Source organism: Scylla paramamosain, unplaced genomic scaffold (assembly GCF_035594125.1).
Source record: "Scylla paramamosain isolate STU-SP2022 unplaced genomic scaffold, ASM3559412v1 Contig91, whole genome shotgun sequence".
NCBI classification, from domain to species: Eukaryota; Metazoa; Arthropoda; class Malacostraca; order Decapoda; family Portunidae; genus Scylla; species Scylla paramamosain.
Window position 1 is genome coordinate 92487 of NW_026973756.1, and position 11771 is coordinate 104257.

Consider the following 11771-nt stretch of genomic DNA (forward strand, 5'->3'; position numbering starts at 1 on the left):
TGTTGTTAATCTGTCACTGCAACTGTAAAAACACCCTTGAAAACCTGCATCACTTCAACTACAGCCTTTTAAAAGTGTTTCTCCTGTCAGTAATGCAAAAATGTTAATATGTCACTGCAACTGTAAAAACACTTGAAAACCCACGTCACTTTAACTAGAGCCTTTTAAAACAATGTTTCTCCTGTCAGTAATGCAGAAAAGTTGTTAATCTGTCACTGCAACTGTAAAAACTCCCTTGAAAATCTGCATCATTTCAGCTACAGCCTTTTAAGAGTGTTTCTCCTGTGAGTAATGCAGAAATGTTGATCTGTCACTGTAACCGTAAAAACACCCTTTAAAACCCACGTCACTTCAACTCCAGCCTTTTAAAAGAATGTTTCCCCTGTCAGTAATGCAGAAATGTTGTTAATCTGTCACTACAACTGTAAAAACACCCTTGAAAACCCACTTGACTTCAACTAAACACACACACACACAAACACAGCACTAGTACTGCTGTTGCCACACAGATCAGTGAGGGGCTGCTGAAACAAGTGGAGCAAGAGGTCAGTGCTGTGCTTCAAGAGGCAGACCAGCCACAGATGAATGCTTGACTCACCATACTCATCATCAACCTGTGTCCTGTACTTTGTGTATAATATCTTTGAGTCTTGAATCTAATACACTCCTCACTGTTCACTTGTACATGTTGAGCCTCACTACATTCACGCAGGTCGGAACAAAATTAAGTTTGTCCATTTTGTGTGTCCATTCTTTATTGTGGCCATTGTACAAGATGCAGCGTTTGTGTATGTTATGCTGTGTGTGTGTGTGTGTGTGTGTGTGAGGGGGTCACTTATTGGTGAGGGGCTGTGGGGAGTCACTGTGGGTTTGTAAACATACTGTTGGGGGACATACTGTGGCGCTGTGGCCTGAGGTGAGGTGAGGTGAGAGAGAGAGAGAGAGAGAGAGAGAGAGAGAGAGAGAGAGAGAGAGAGAGAGGCCAGCATCAGTGAAACAAAGCAGATGTTGTTGATTGTTGATGATGCAGGGGAGAGGTGTTGTTGTTATTCAGTGTTCTTCATTGCACGAGATGTTGTTGTTGTTGTTGTTGTTGTTATTATTGATTGGCAACCAAGCCTGGCTGGCGTGGGTCTTGTCATGTGGCCCACAGGTAATTCTTAGTGGTCAGTCTATCGGTGAGTACAGCTGAGCGCTGCCTGATTGCACGAGAGGTATTGTTCATAGTTGTTCATTGTAGGTGAGGGAAGACACAGTATGTTGAGGGAAGGCAGCAGCTGTAGAGGAGTGAACAGCTGCACCACTGCCAGCAGCAGCAGCAGCAGCAGCAGCAGAGCCCCACCACTGCTGAATACTTCTACTACCACTACTAAGTACTGCTGATGTTTTTCTCCTTCTCCCAGCACAGCAGCAGACTCGGGTACTGTTACAGCTCTGCTCCCTCCTACAGGACACGTTCCCATCACCTTCACGTCCTGGACACGTGCACAAACTTGTGCCTGGGCAGTCTCACTGCAGCAACTGCCAGTGCTGTGGCTGGGTGGCAGGAGGGAGGGACAAGCTGGCCACCCTCTCTGTCACCACCTGCTGGGGAAAGACCACCATTATCATCATCTTTGTTTTCCTTTTTTGTTTTCTTTCACAATTTACAAGGAATATTAACAGAGTTTGTTTTGTTAGTGTTGTCTGTTTGTTATTAAATGATGTGTTGATTGTGTAGTTGTTGTTTATGTGTTAGTTGTTGTTGTGTTTTGTATGTGTGACTGATGAATAAAGGCAGTCGTGTCACACTTACAGGTGTTTGTTTGCACCTCAACTCTACACAACAATAATGGGCTGGATAGATGTATTATTATTATTATTATTAATTATTATTATTATTATTATTATTATTATTATTATTAGTGTATAATTACCAGTATATTTCAACAAACGCTGGAACTACTACTACTACTACTACTAAAAATATATAATCCAGGAGCTCTACTAGCATTTTTACTACTATACTGAACATTGCTATCAATTCTACCACCACCACCACTCTTCACCTTGCTCATCCTGTCCCTGCACCCTGGCCAGCTGCTGGAGGAGGAGGAGGCCCCAGTGACACTGGGTGAGGTAGAAGGTGGATGCCATTTCCTCCTGCTGCTGCTGCTGCTGTAGCTGTTGCAGCTGGTGCTGTGTGGCTCTGGGGGTCCCTCACAGACAATGTGGCACTCACCACACACAGCCCACCAATTATCTCCTCTGCAATAGTGATGAGAGGTTACATTAAAGTAGGTTACCACTTAAAAAGGCTTAGAGACACTTAGAAATACAAAAAAAAAAGAAAAAGTAAATAAATAAGACAAAGAAAGGTTAGGTTAGGTTGTGTTAACACTCAAAATGGTGACAAAAATAGTTTGATTGGATTTGGGAAGAGGAAGAAAAAGAACAACAGGCAAATATAAAAGAGAGAGAGAGAGAGAGAGAGAGAGAGAGAGAGAGAGAGAGAGAGAGAGAGAGAGAGAGAGAGAGAGAGAGAGAGAGAGAGAGAGAGAGAGAGAGAGAGAGAGAGAGAGAGAGAGAGAAGTAGGTGAGTAAAATAGCAGGTGTAACAATAATGAAGTGCCTCCCTCCTTGACTTGGGACAGTGAAGGTGGTAACAGGCCCTGCCACCATCTCAAACCACCACCTTTCATCACCACTTGTTACTTTCAAGCCACCAGCGCATACGCATTACCTTCATTCCCTATTAAGTTGAACACCTAAATACTACTAATGCCACCACCACCTTCACCACCACACATCAGTCAATCAATAAATAAAACCAATACTTCCCATTCTTGTATTTTTCATATAATGAAATAATGGAAGCAAGAATCACGTCGGCAGACAGACACAGATTGCTCTCTCCACCAGTCTTCCATCAACAGACTGACTGACTGAAAGACAGACAGACAAACACAGGCTGCTCTCTCCACCAGTCTTCCATCAACAGACTGACTGACTGAAAGACAGACAGACAAACACAGGCTGCTCTCTCCACCAGACTTCCATCAACAGACTTACTGACTGAACGAGTGAATGACAGACAGACAGACAGACACAGGCTGCTCTCTCCACCAGTCCTCCATCAACAGACTGACTGACTGACTGAAAGACAGACAGACAAACACAGGCTGCTCTCTCCACCAGTCCTTCATCAACAGATTGACTGACTGACTGACTGAAAGACAGACAGACAAACACAGGCTGCTCTCTCCACCAGTCTTCCATCAACTGACTTACTGACTGACTGAGCGAATGACAGACAGACAGACAGACACAGGCTGCTCTCTCCACCAGTCCTCCATCAACAGACTGACTGTTTGATTGATTGAAAGACGGACAGACAGACAGCCTGCTTGTATTTATTTGCTCAACTTCTCAACTTACTTAACTGCAATCTCAGTCATCTAATTTTCATTATCAAAGAGTCAATAACGTTAAAATATAGCCTCATTTACTAATATCATTACTCTCTCTCTCTCTCTCTCTCTCTCTCTCTCTCTCTCTCTCTCTCTCTCTCTCTCTCTCTCAATAACGTTAAAATATTGCCTCATCTACTAATATTATTACTCTCTCTCTCTCTCTCTCTCTCTCTCTCTCTCGCTGATGTCACATCACACAGGTCATTATATAGATGGAATTGTTTTAAATATACACTCATTTCCCAATAGAGTTAATTTTGTATTGTAAGTTTACATAAATAGTCCAATAATAGTAATCAAAACCGCAGACCTTTCATTACGTGGAGCTTCGATCTCAAATAAAAACCATTATTATATTAAATCAGATAAGGTAACAGCCACCTAGAACACGAGGAGCAGGGGAGAGCAGGCGAGGAAGAGTGGGGAGAGGGTGGCGGGCAGGGGAGGAAGGGAACGGGATGTGAGAGGAGGGGAGGGGAGGGGAGGGGAGGGGAGGGGGAGGGGAGAGAAGGAAGGCCTGGGTATTATTATAGTTTAAGCCATTACACACTACGTGGTAATAACCTACCTCATTTTGTTCTTCTCACTATTCACATCATTTCTAATGATTACGTTACTTGTCGGAAATCAATAATAACGCCACAATGGGCCTGGGAATGCACAGCGCCCTCAACCGCACCCACCAACCACAACACCGTTAAGTCCGATATTCCTACCACTATTACACAACCACCACCATCCCCAACAATCACAACCACCTTCACCACAAGCCAGTCACTTTCACCATCACTACCAACACTCTTCCACCAACATTCCACCCCCCCCACCGCAACTACCACCACCATCACCCTAGTTAGGCAACCACTTCCATCCTCTACAACCACACACATACCAAACACCACCACAACCACCACCTTGACCCAGTCACGTCTGCCATAGTCACCTCCACCTACCCCTTCCACCATCCTACTCTCCACATCTCTCTTCCACTATCCACTCCTCCCTATCTACTACCAGGCCATACTCACATCCACCCCTCCCTTCACACCGCAATCCACCACAACACGCCTGCTGAGAAAAGATGCAACACCACCTCACCGCTGCAACACAACCGGAGACCCGTCACATCACGTTAGCGGGCGCAGGGCGAATGGCTGAGGAGACGGCTAGGAGAGAGTATCACGTGACTTGAATACTTGGTGCTGATTGGTCGAGGCTGTGCTGAGGTAATTGTCACTCAGAACAGAGCCGCACTCATAATACGGCTTGTAATGATAAAAAAGAAAAAAAAAGAATCACGGTTATATTAGCAGTAGAAGACACCAATACACCGTGAGGCAAGAAGTAAGAACAAATGAAAGATACATCAGTTTTACGAAGAGTAAGAAAGAAAACGGAAAAAATAGAACGCTCTGATTGGCTGACGGGAAGCAGGCCATCACTACAGCTTTCGTATTTATTGAGGCTTATATAGACTTTAAATAGCCACTTGAGACTAATAAAATAACGTAGTACATGTAGTGAGGATGTTTTCACCAATGAGAGACAGGATAATGCTACGAAAAAAAGAAGATATATTAGAGTCATTGGGGGAATGTAGTAAGGCAGTCTCAGGTATCATAAATGCACTTGTTTTTCATGAGGACAGGTTATGTGCCTGTATTCTGAAAAGCTTTGCTCTCACACCAGACTGTTTTCAAAGGCCACAATGATGATTACACGGGTTTTGAAGACTGCTTTTCCCTTTGATGGTGTAGAAACCTTACCAGTCTGTCACGAGGACCGAAGAAACATCCTTAAAACCCGTGTAATTTCTACTACAGCCTCTTGAAAGTATTCGGATGCGGGCAGATATGTTTCTGGATACTGTATAGGGTCTCTATAGACATCTGTTGTGTTTTGCTTTACTCTGCGAGAAATTAACGTGTAAGTTGTGTGATGCGGGAACAGCTAGCCTGGGTGGACCTCCCCTCCTTTCTTGTTCCTCGGCTCGCTACGTACTGGGGTGGCGCCGCGCGGCACTAAGTGATCCAAGCCTTACAGGAAACACTTAGCAAATGACTGTTTAAATTTTTGTATGTGTCAGTGAAGGAAATGTACAGACACGCGTAACACAACAATACAGGGCTTGTTATCATTATACAATTAACATTTCTCATCATCTTCATTGTATTCATTATGCACATCACTCTCATCATTATTATCACCCTCCTCCTCCTCCTCTTCCTCCTCCTCCTCCTCCTTCCCATCATCATCATCATCATCATTCTCATCTTCATCATCATCACCACCATTATCATCATTATTATCACCATCATTCTCATCACCATCTTCACGAGGTCATCACCATTCTTTCTCGTCCTTCTGGCAATGATGACCCTAATGACTACACTGAGAAATGGCCTTCATCATCGCAGCCATTATCATCATTAATACCATCACCATCATTATCACCACCTCTCACCACTATTGTCATCATTGTCATCACCATCATTCTTATCACCCTTATTTTTTATTGTTCCCAAACCCACCACCACCATCACCACCGCCACCACTGTCATCATCATCGTCATCATCATAATCATCATCATCATCATCATCATCATCATTGCTCGCCATTGTTGTCCTTTAGTCTTATGTAAAATTTTTACAGCGCAATCTTGGTTACCAAAAGAAGGGAAAAGAGAAGAAAAGGAAGAGGAGGAGGAGGAGAAGGAGGAGGAGGAAGAGGAAGAAGAGGGGAAGCAAGAGGAGGACAAGATGTTGGGTGATTAGCGTCATGAGAGAGAGAGAGAGAGAGAGAGAGAGAGAGAGAGAGAGAGAGAGAGAGAGAGAGAGAGAGAGAGAGAGAGAGAGAGAGAGAGAGTTGTTTTTGTTGTATGATTAATTTATTACGCTTGGAAACGCGCCAGTGTACAGGGAGGGATACACCATATAGAAATACTCCCGGCAATATAAACTGATAGTTGAAATAATGACAGCATGAAGGCGAGCAGGTTGTGGTGAGGCAGAAGGTAAGTATCAAAGGCAGGGACAGCAGACATAAATGAATTAACAACAGAGTGAAGCTGGGCTTTTATAAGTTGAAAGTAGGTAATACAACATGGAACTTGTGATATTTTAACCCGTGCACTGTTCACTACGTACAAGTAGTACAAGTACGTGTCTCTTAGGGAAATGTTTAGGACGTACTTGTACGTTTGCCGTTTTGCACAGGTGTGCGTCCTTTTATTTTGTTTTTGTGTAGATGTCCTTATCTTAGTCGTAATAAAGAATAATTTGGCAACTGAGGAAGTTATTATTTGTCACATATACATAGAGTTTTGGCGGGATATCCAATGAGCCGTGTGCTTCTCTATTTATAATGAACATTTTCAATGTATTTTGTTACTTTGTCTTCACATCCATCAGCATATTTACAAAATCAATGGAATTTAAATGATTTCAAAACTATAACATTGGTGTGTAATAAAAAAAAGTTATAAAATTTTTGGCGCGTTTTTCTTGTTGAGCGGTGGTGGTAACACTGGCCGGGGGAGCGGCCACCTTTGTCCCGCTCTCATTCAGCGCGTGCCTGCTGCTGTCAAGACCTGTTCACTGCAGGCCCTGACAATGCCGTTTCATAAAAAAGATACCCAAGGTATTGTCTGAGGCTGATATTTCAGCCCTTCTTGATGATGAAGGGGTGACAGAGATAGGGGACAGTGATTCATCAGACGATACTAATGATCCTGATTACTCTGGTGAGTCAGGCACAGAGGAGGATGACTGTGAAGTAGATGATGTGGCTCACTCACAACAACCTCATCCAGCAGTGCACAGATACAGCCACAATCTCCAAAACGGAAAGCCACAGAATGTACAGATACTATATCGAATGGGTACCAGCATGGTAGTGCAGGACCACCTAACCCACCAGGCACATGTCAAAGTCAACACAACACACTGCACATAGTAACCCCCCCCCCACCTCACCGCTGCTGACATGGAGTGGAAATGGGTAGATGGGAGTACCTTTCTTCCCTCAATACTTCCGTTTGATAGAGATGGTCGTGGTATTTGTGACCCCTCAATCAACGAAAACAGCAGTGAGAGCGACATTTTTCGCCTGTTTTTTACAGAGGAAATAATGAAAACCATAGTTGAAGAAACAAACAAATTCTACGGTTTTACGATTGCTTGCAGAGTACTTTTACCAAACTCTCGCTTCCTAGACTGGCATCCAACAACTGTAAGGGAAATGAACTCTTTCCTGGCACTTATTATGCTGATGGGGCTGAATCTTAAAGAAAAGTATAAGCTTTACTGGTCGACTGATCCACTTCATCACGTGCCAGTTTTCAGTAAAGTGATGTCAGTAAACAGATTCACTGCCTTCCTGCAGTCCCTACATTTCCATGGCAACACAAAACCCACTGACGATGATAGAATGAGAAAGATATATTTGCAACCGCTTCAAATCAACATTCAGGCCATTTCAGAAGTTGGTTATTGATGAAAGTCAGGTACTCTGGCGGGGTCATTTGTATTTTCGCCAGTACATCTGAACGAAGCGTCATAGATTTGGCTTGAAATTATATGTTCTCTGTGATTGTGAAACTGGCTTCATATTAGACATGATTCTGTACTTAGGAGCTGGAACAGACATAAACCTAACGCAGGGACTGGGCAAGTCAGGGAGTGTTGTAAGCACTATGCTTGAGCCTTATTTGGGTAAGGGACACATTTTATATGTTGACAACTGGTACACCAGCCCTTCTCTTTTTCATTTCCTACACGAAAATATGACAGGAGCCTGCGGAACAGTGAAAGCATATAGGAAGTTTATGCCTAAATATCCCTCTAAACTCGTGAAAGGAGAAGTCATCCACAAACAAGCAAATAATATTCTCTCACTCAAGTGGAAAGACAAGAGAGAAGTTCATTTGCTTACCACTGTTCATGAGGCAAAAATGGAGCGGAGTGAAGACACTGAGCGCTGCACGGGTATACCTTCATCTGCAAGCCTCAAGGTGTGATTCATTACAACCTAAACATGAGGTTGTTTGATAAAAGTGACAGTATGATGTCGACAGTGGAATGCCAACGCAAACAATGAAATGGTACAAAAAACTGTTTTTCCATCTTGTTGACTGTGCCACTCTCACGCACACATCCTGTACCAGGGCAGCACAGGGAAGAAGAGAACACTGTATAATTTCACCAGAGGTTGTGAGACAGCTTCTCGAACAGTACTCTGAGCCACGAAATGGGGTAAGAAGGCGTGGGGCCGCAAATGGTGATGACCCTACACGCCTCACAGGACGTCAATTTCCAAAGACCATCCCTGCCACGCCGTGTGAGAAAAAAAGCAGAAGCCTTGTCACGTATGTCGCACATCAACACAGCGCCCCAAAGCACGGAAAGACACGCGATATATGTGTGTGGAATGTAATATTGCTGCTCTCTGCCTAGAACCGTGCTTTGAGCAGTGTCATACCCTAAAGTAATGCTAAATGTGTCACATAATCATGTACACAGTGTATACAACAAATGGAGAAAAATAGGCACAGGAAATAAGTAAGCAAAAAAAAATAAAAAAATAAAAAATCAGGACAAAAGTTTGTAAGGAATATACTTGTAAATGATTGAATGAAGTAAACTCCAATCCCTCCTCAGGATCCCTCTAAGCGAAGGTGGCTCTGGCGTTTTGCCTCTGTTGGTGGGGGGACCTGAGGAGGCATTTTGCTGATTTTTCTTGCAATGACTATTGCTTCCGTGTCAGAGACCCGTCTTTGTGTGCTGAGCGCATAACAGAGGTGATAGTGTCTGGCATGGAGGCGTACATTCCTCACTCTTTTTCTCGTCCTAAACCTTCTAAACCTTGGTTCTACACAGCTTGTTCTCGTGCTACACATGATAGAGAGGTGGCCTACAAAAGGTACTTAAGCCTTACATCACCAGAATCTCATGCACTTTATATTTCTGTCCGGAACCATGCCAAGTCTGTTCTCCAACTAGCCAAAAACTCCTTCATTAACAGAAAGTGTCAAAACCTTTCAAGACCTAACTCCCCTCGTTACTTATGGCATCTGGCCAAAAAAATCTCCTATAACTTTGCTTCTTCTTCTTTCCCTCCTTTATTTCAACCAGATGGCACCACTGCTATCACATCTATCTCCAAAGTTGAACTCTTCGCTGAAACCTTTGCTAAAAACTCTACCTTGGACGATTCAGGGCTTTTTCCTCCCTCTCCTCCACCCTCTGACTACTTCATGCTACCTATTAAAATTCTTCGCAATGATGTTTTCCATGCCCTCGGTGGCCTAAATCCTCGGAAGGCTATTGACCTGATGGGTTCCCTCCTATTGTTCTCCGAAACTGTGCCTCCGTGCTTGCACCTTGCCTAATCAAGCTACTATATACAATTGAAATTTAAGGGAAGCTCGCTATTCCACCACCAACACAAGGTGCTCAGTTGTCTGTGTCTGTGTCAACGTTCTCAAACATAACATAACTCTCTGGAGAAACTTTATTGGTCCCTTTGATATGGGGTATTAAAGGGTAGCACAGAGAGAGAGAGAGAGAGAGAGAGAGAGAGAGAGAGAGAGAGAGAGAGAGAGAGAGAGAGAGAGAGAGAGAGAGAGAGAGAGAGAGAGAGAACTACGGTCATTTCGCCCACATGTCAATTCGCCCACAAGTCAGTCAATTCGCCCACATGTCAATTCGCCCACAAGTCAGTCAATTCGCCCACAGGTCAATTCGCCCACATATAAGAGTCAATTCGCCCACATATATTTAAAAAAAGAAATAATTATTAAAAAAAATCTACATACATGTAAGATTAAGAAAGTGGTGACAAAGAATTAAAAAGAAACTTTGTAACTGATTCAGAAATCAGTTACAAAGAATTAAAAATAAACTTTTATCAAAAGACAGTTAAATAAATGTAATATTCAGAAAGTAATGACCAAAAAGTAGTTACAAAGAATAAAAAACAAACTTTGATTAAAAGACAGTTACATACATATAATATTCAAATAGTGACAAAGAATTAGAAACTTTTATTAAAATATAGATTCAGCTGCGCACTGGGCCATTCAGGTGAGCACACGCTTTCAGCAACTGATATGCCGATCGCTCACCCCCTCACGTGTTCCTCCCAAAGAGTAAATATTTGACCCTGTAAGTTTCTATATTTTTTCCATTGTATCCTTCGTAGCTTTTTTTTTTCGGATACTAGCCTTATGTAGATAGATGTCAATTTAGCCTCTTTGTGGAGAAGGCTTGCGAGGAGGTGAAACTGGAGGTTACATCTACCTGCAGCACGTTTGTTTAGTCGATTGTGCCAGCCTTCAATGTCATTATTGGTGCGGATAGACTGATTGAAAATACTCCAGCTAGAAGTTGGCCATAAGGAGTTGTGGATCCATGTTCTTGAAATGTACTGCATTATAGTCTGTAACTGGGCTGTGGTAGCTTGACGTGAGAGCCATTCAAACACGGGACCTATATCTGCCTCAGGCAGAAATGGAAGGACCATCACTTTCCGTAAGTGTTTGTACGTCCCGTCATCATGTGTGTGTGCATGCTGGAGACCAACCTCTTGAACCTACATAAGTATTTCAAAACAAAGAAATTAGTCATTGTATTGTACAAAAGAAAAAAAAAATCTGGTCATATTATGGTGATCCAATTTGTTTTAAAACTACTATTCGACAGGTACTATATATAAGAAATCTGTAGGCAATTAGCTAAATTGACTAACCTTTCTCCATACAGCTTGCGTCCAATGGTATACGCATCCCTTGACCTTGGCATTAGGCAAAACCTCAGGCAAGACTTTCCACATTACTTCTAGCTCAAAATTCAGGTTTTTGGGCTCTGTCGGTCTTAAAATTTGTCTTTGTTTGCTGTTCTTGCCAAATGCTCTGGCTTAGGCAGACTAGGGCATGGTGCATTTCCTATCTCTTTTAGCAACACATCATCCACTATACCAGTCGCTGGTTTAAACAGATCTTGTGCTGCCAGTTTCTTTACTTGTAATGTTACTTTAGTGACGATATCAGAGCCAGTTGGTGGTGAATGGTTGTGCAACACGTTGTTCTTTACATATTTTCCACTTCTCTGCGTTACTAGTGCCTTGCATGGGCTACTTTTAGGGCGATTAGTACACTGCCAGTAAGTTACATTCGATCGCTGCATTTTTTTGTTGTAAGTGTACCCGTGACTGTCAACGAGCTTATCTCTACCACGCTGTGTGCCCTTTTCAAAGAGCTGGAATGTAACTTCACTTTCTGGCTGCAGTTCATTGGCAAATCAGGTGGGTCATCAACTGAA

At 42.9% G+C, this 11771-nt stretch overlaps 1 long non-coding RNA gene across 2 annotated transcripts; it reads right to left on the reverse strand.

Annotated features, from left to right (window-relative positions):
• Positions 1 to 729: 729 nt before the first annotated feature.
• Positions 730 to 4638, reverse strand: LOC135098903 (uncharacterized). 2 transcript variants are annotated; one of them, XR_010267487.1, is made up of 3 exons: positions 4481 to 4638; positions 2049 to 2247; positions 730 to 1584 (listed from the first exon to the last, which is right to left on the reverse strand). It is a non-coding gene; the product is annotated as an uncharacterized LOC135098903 (long non-coding RNA). The 2 variants fall into 2 exon arrangements; XR_010267486.1 differs by having other exon boundaries at positions 730 to 1587.
• Between the last annotated feature and the right edge of the window lie 7133 nt (positions 4639 to 11771).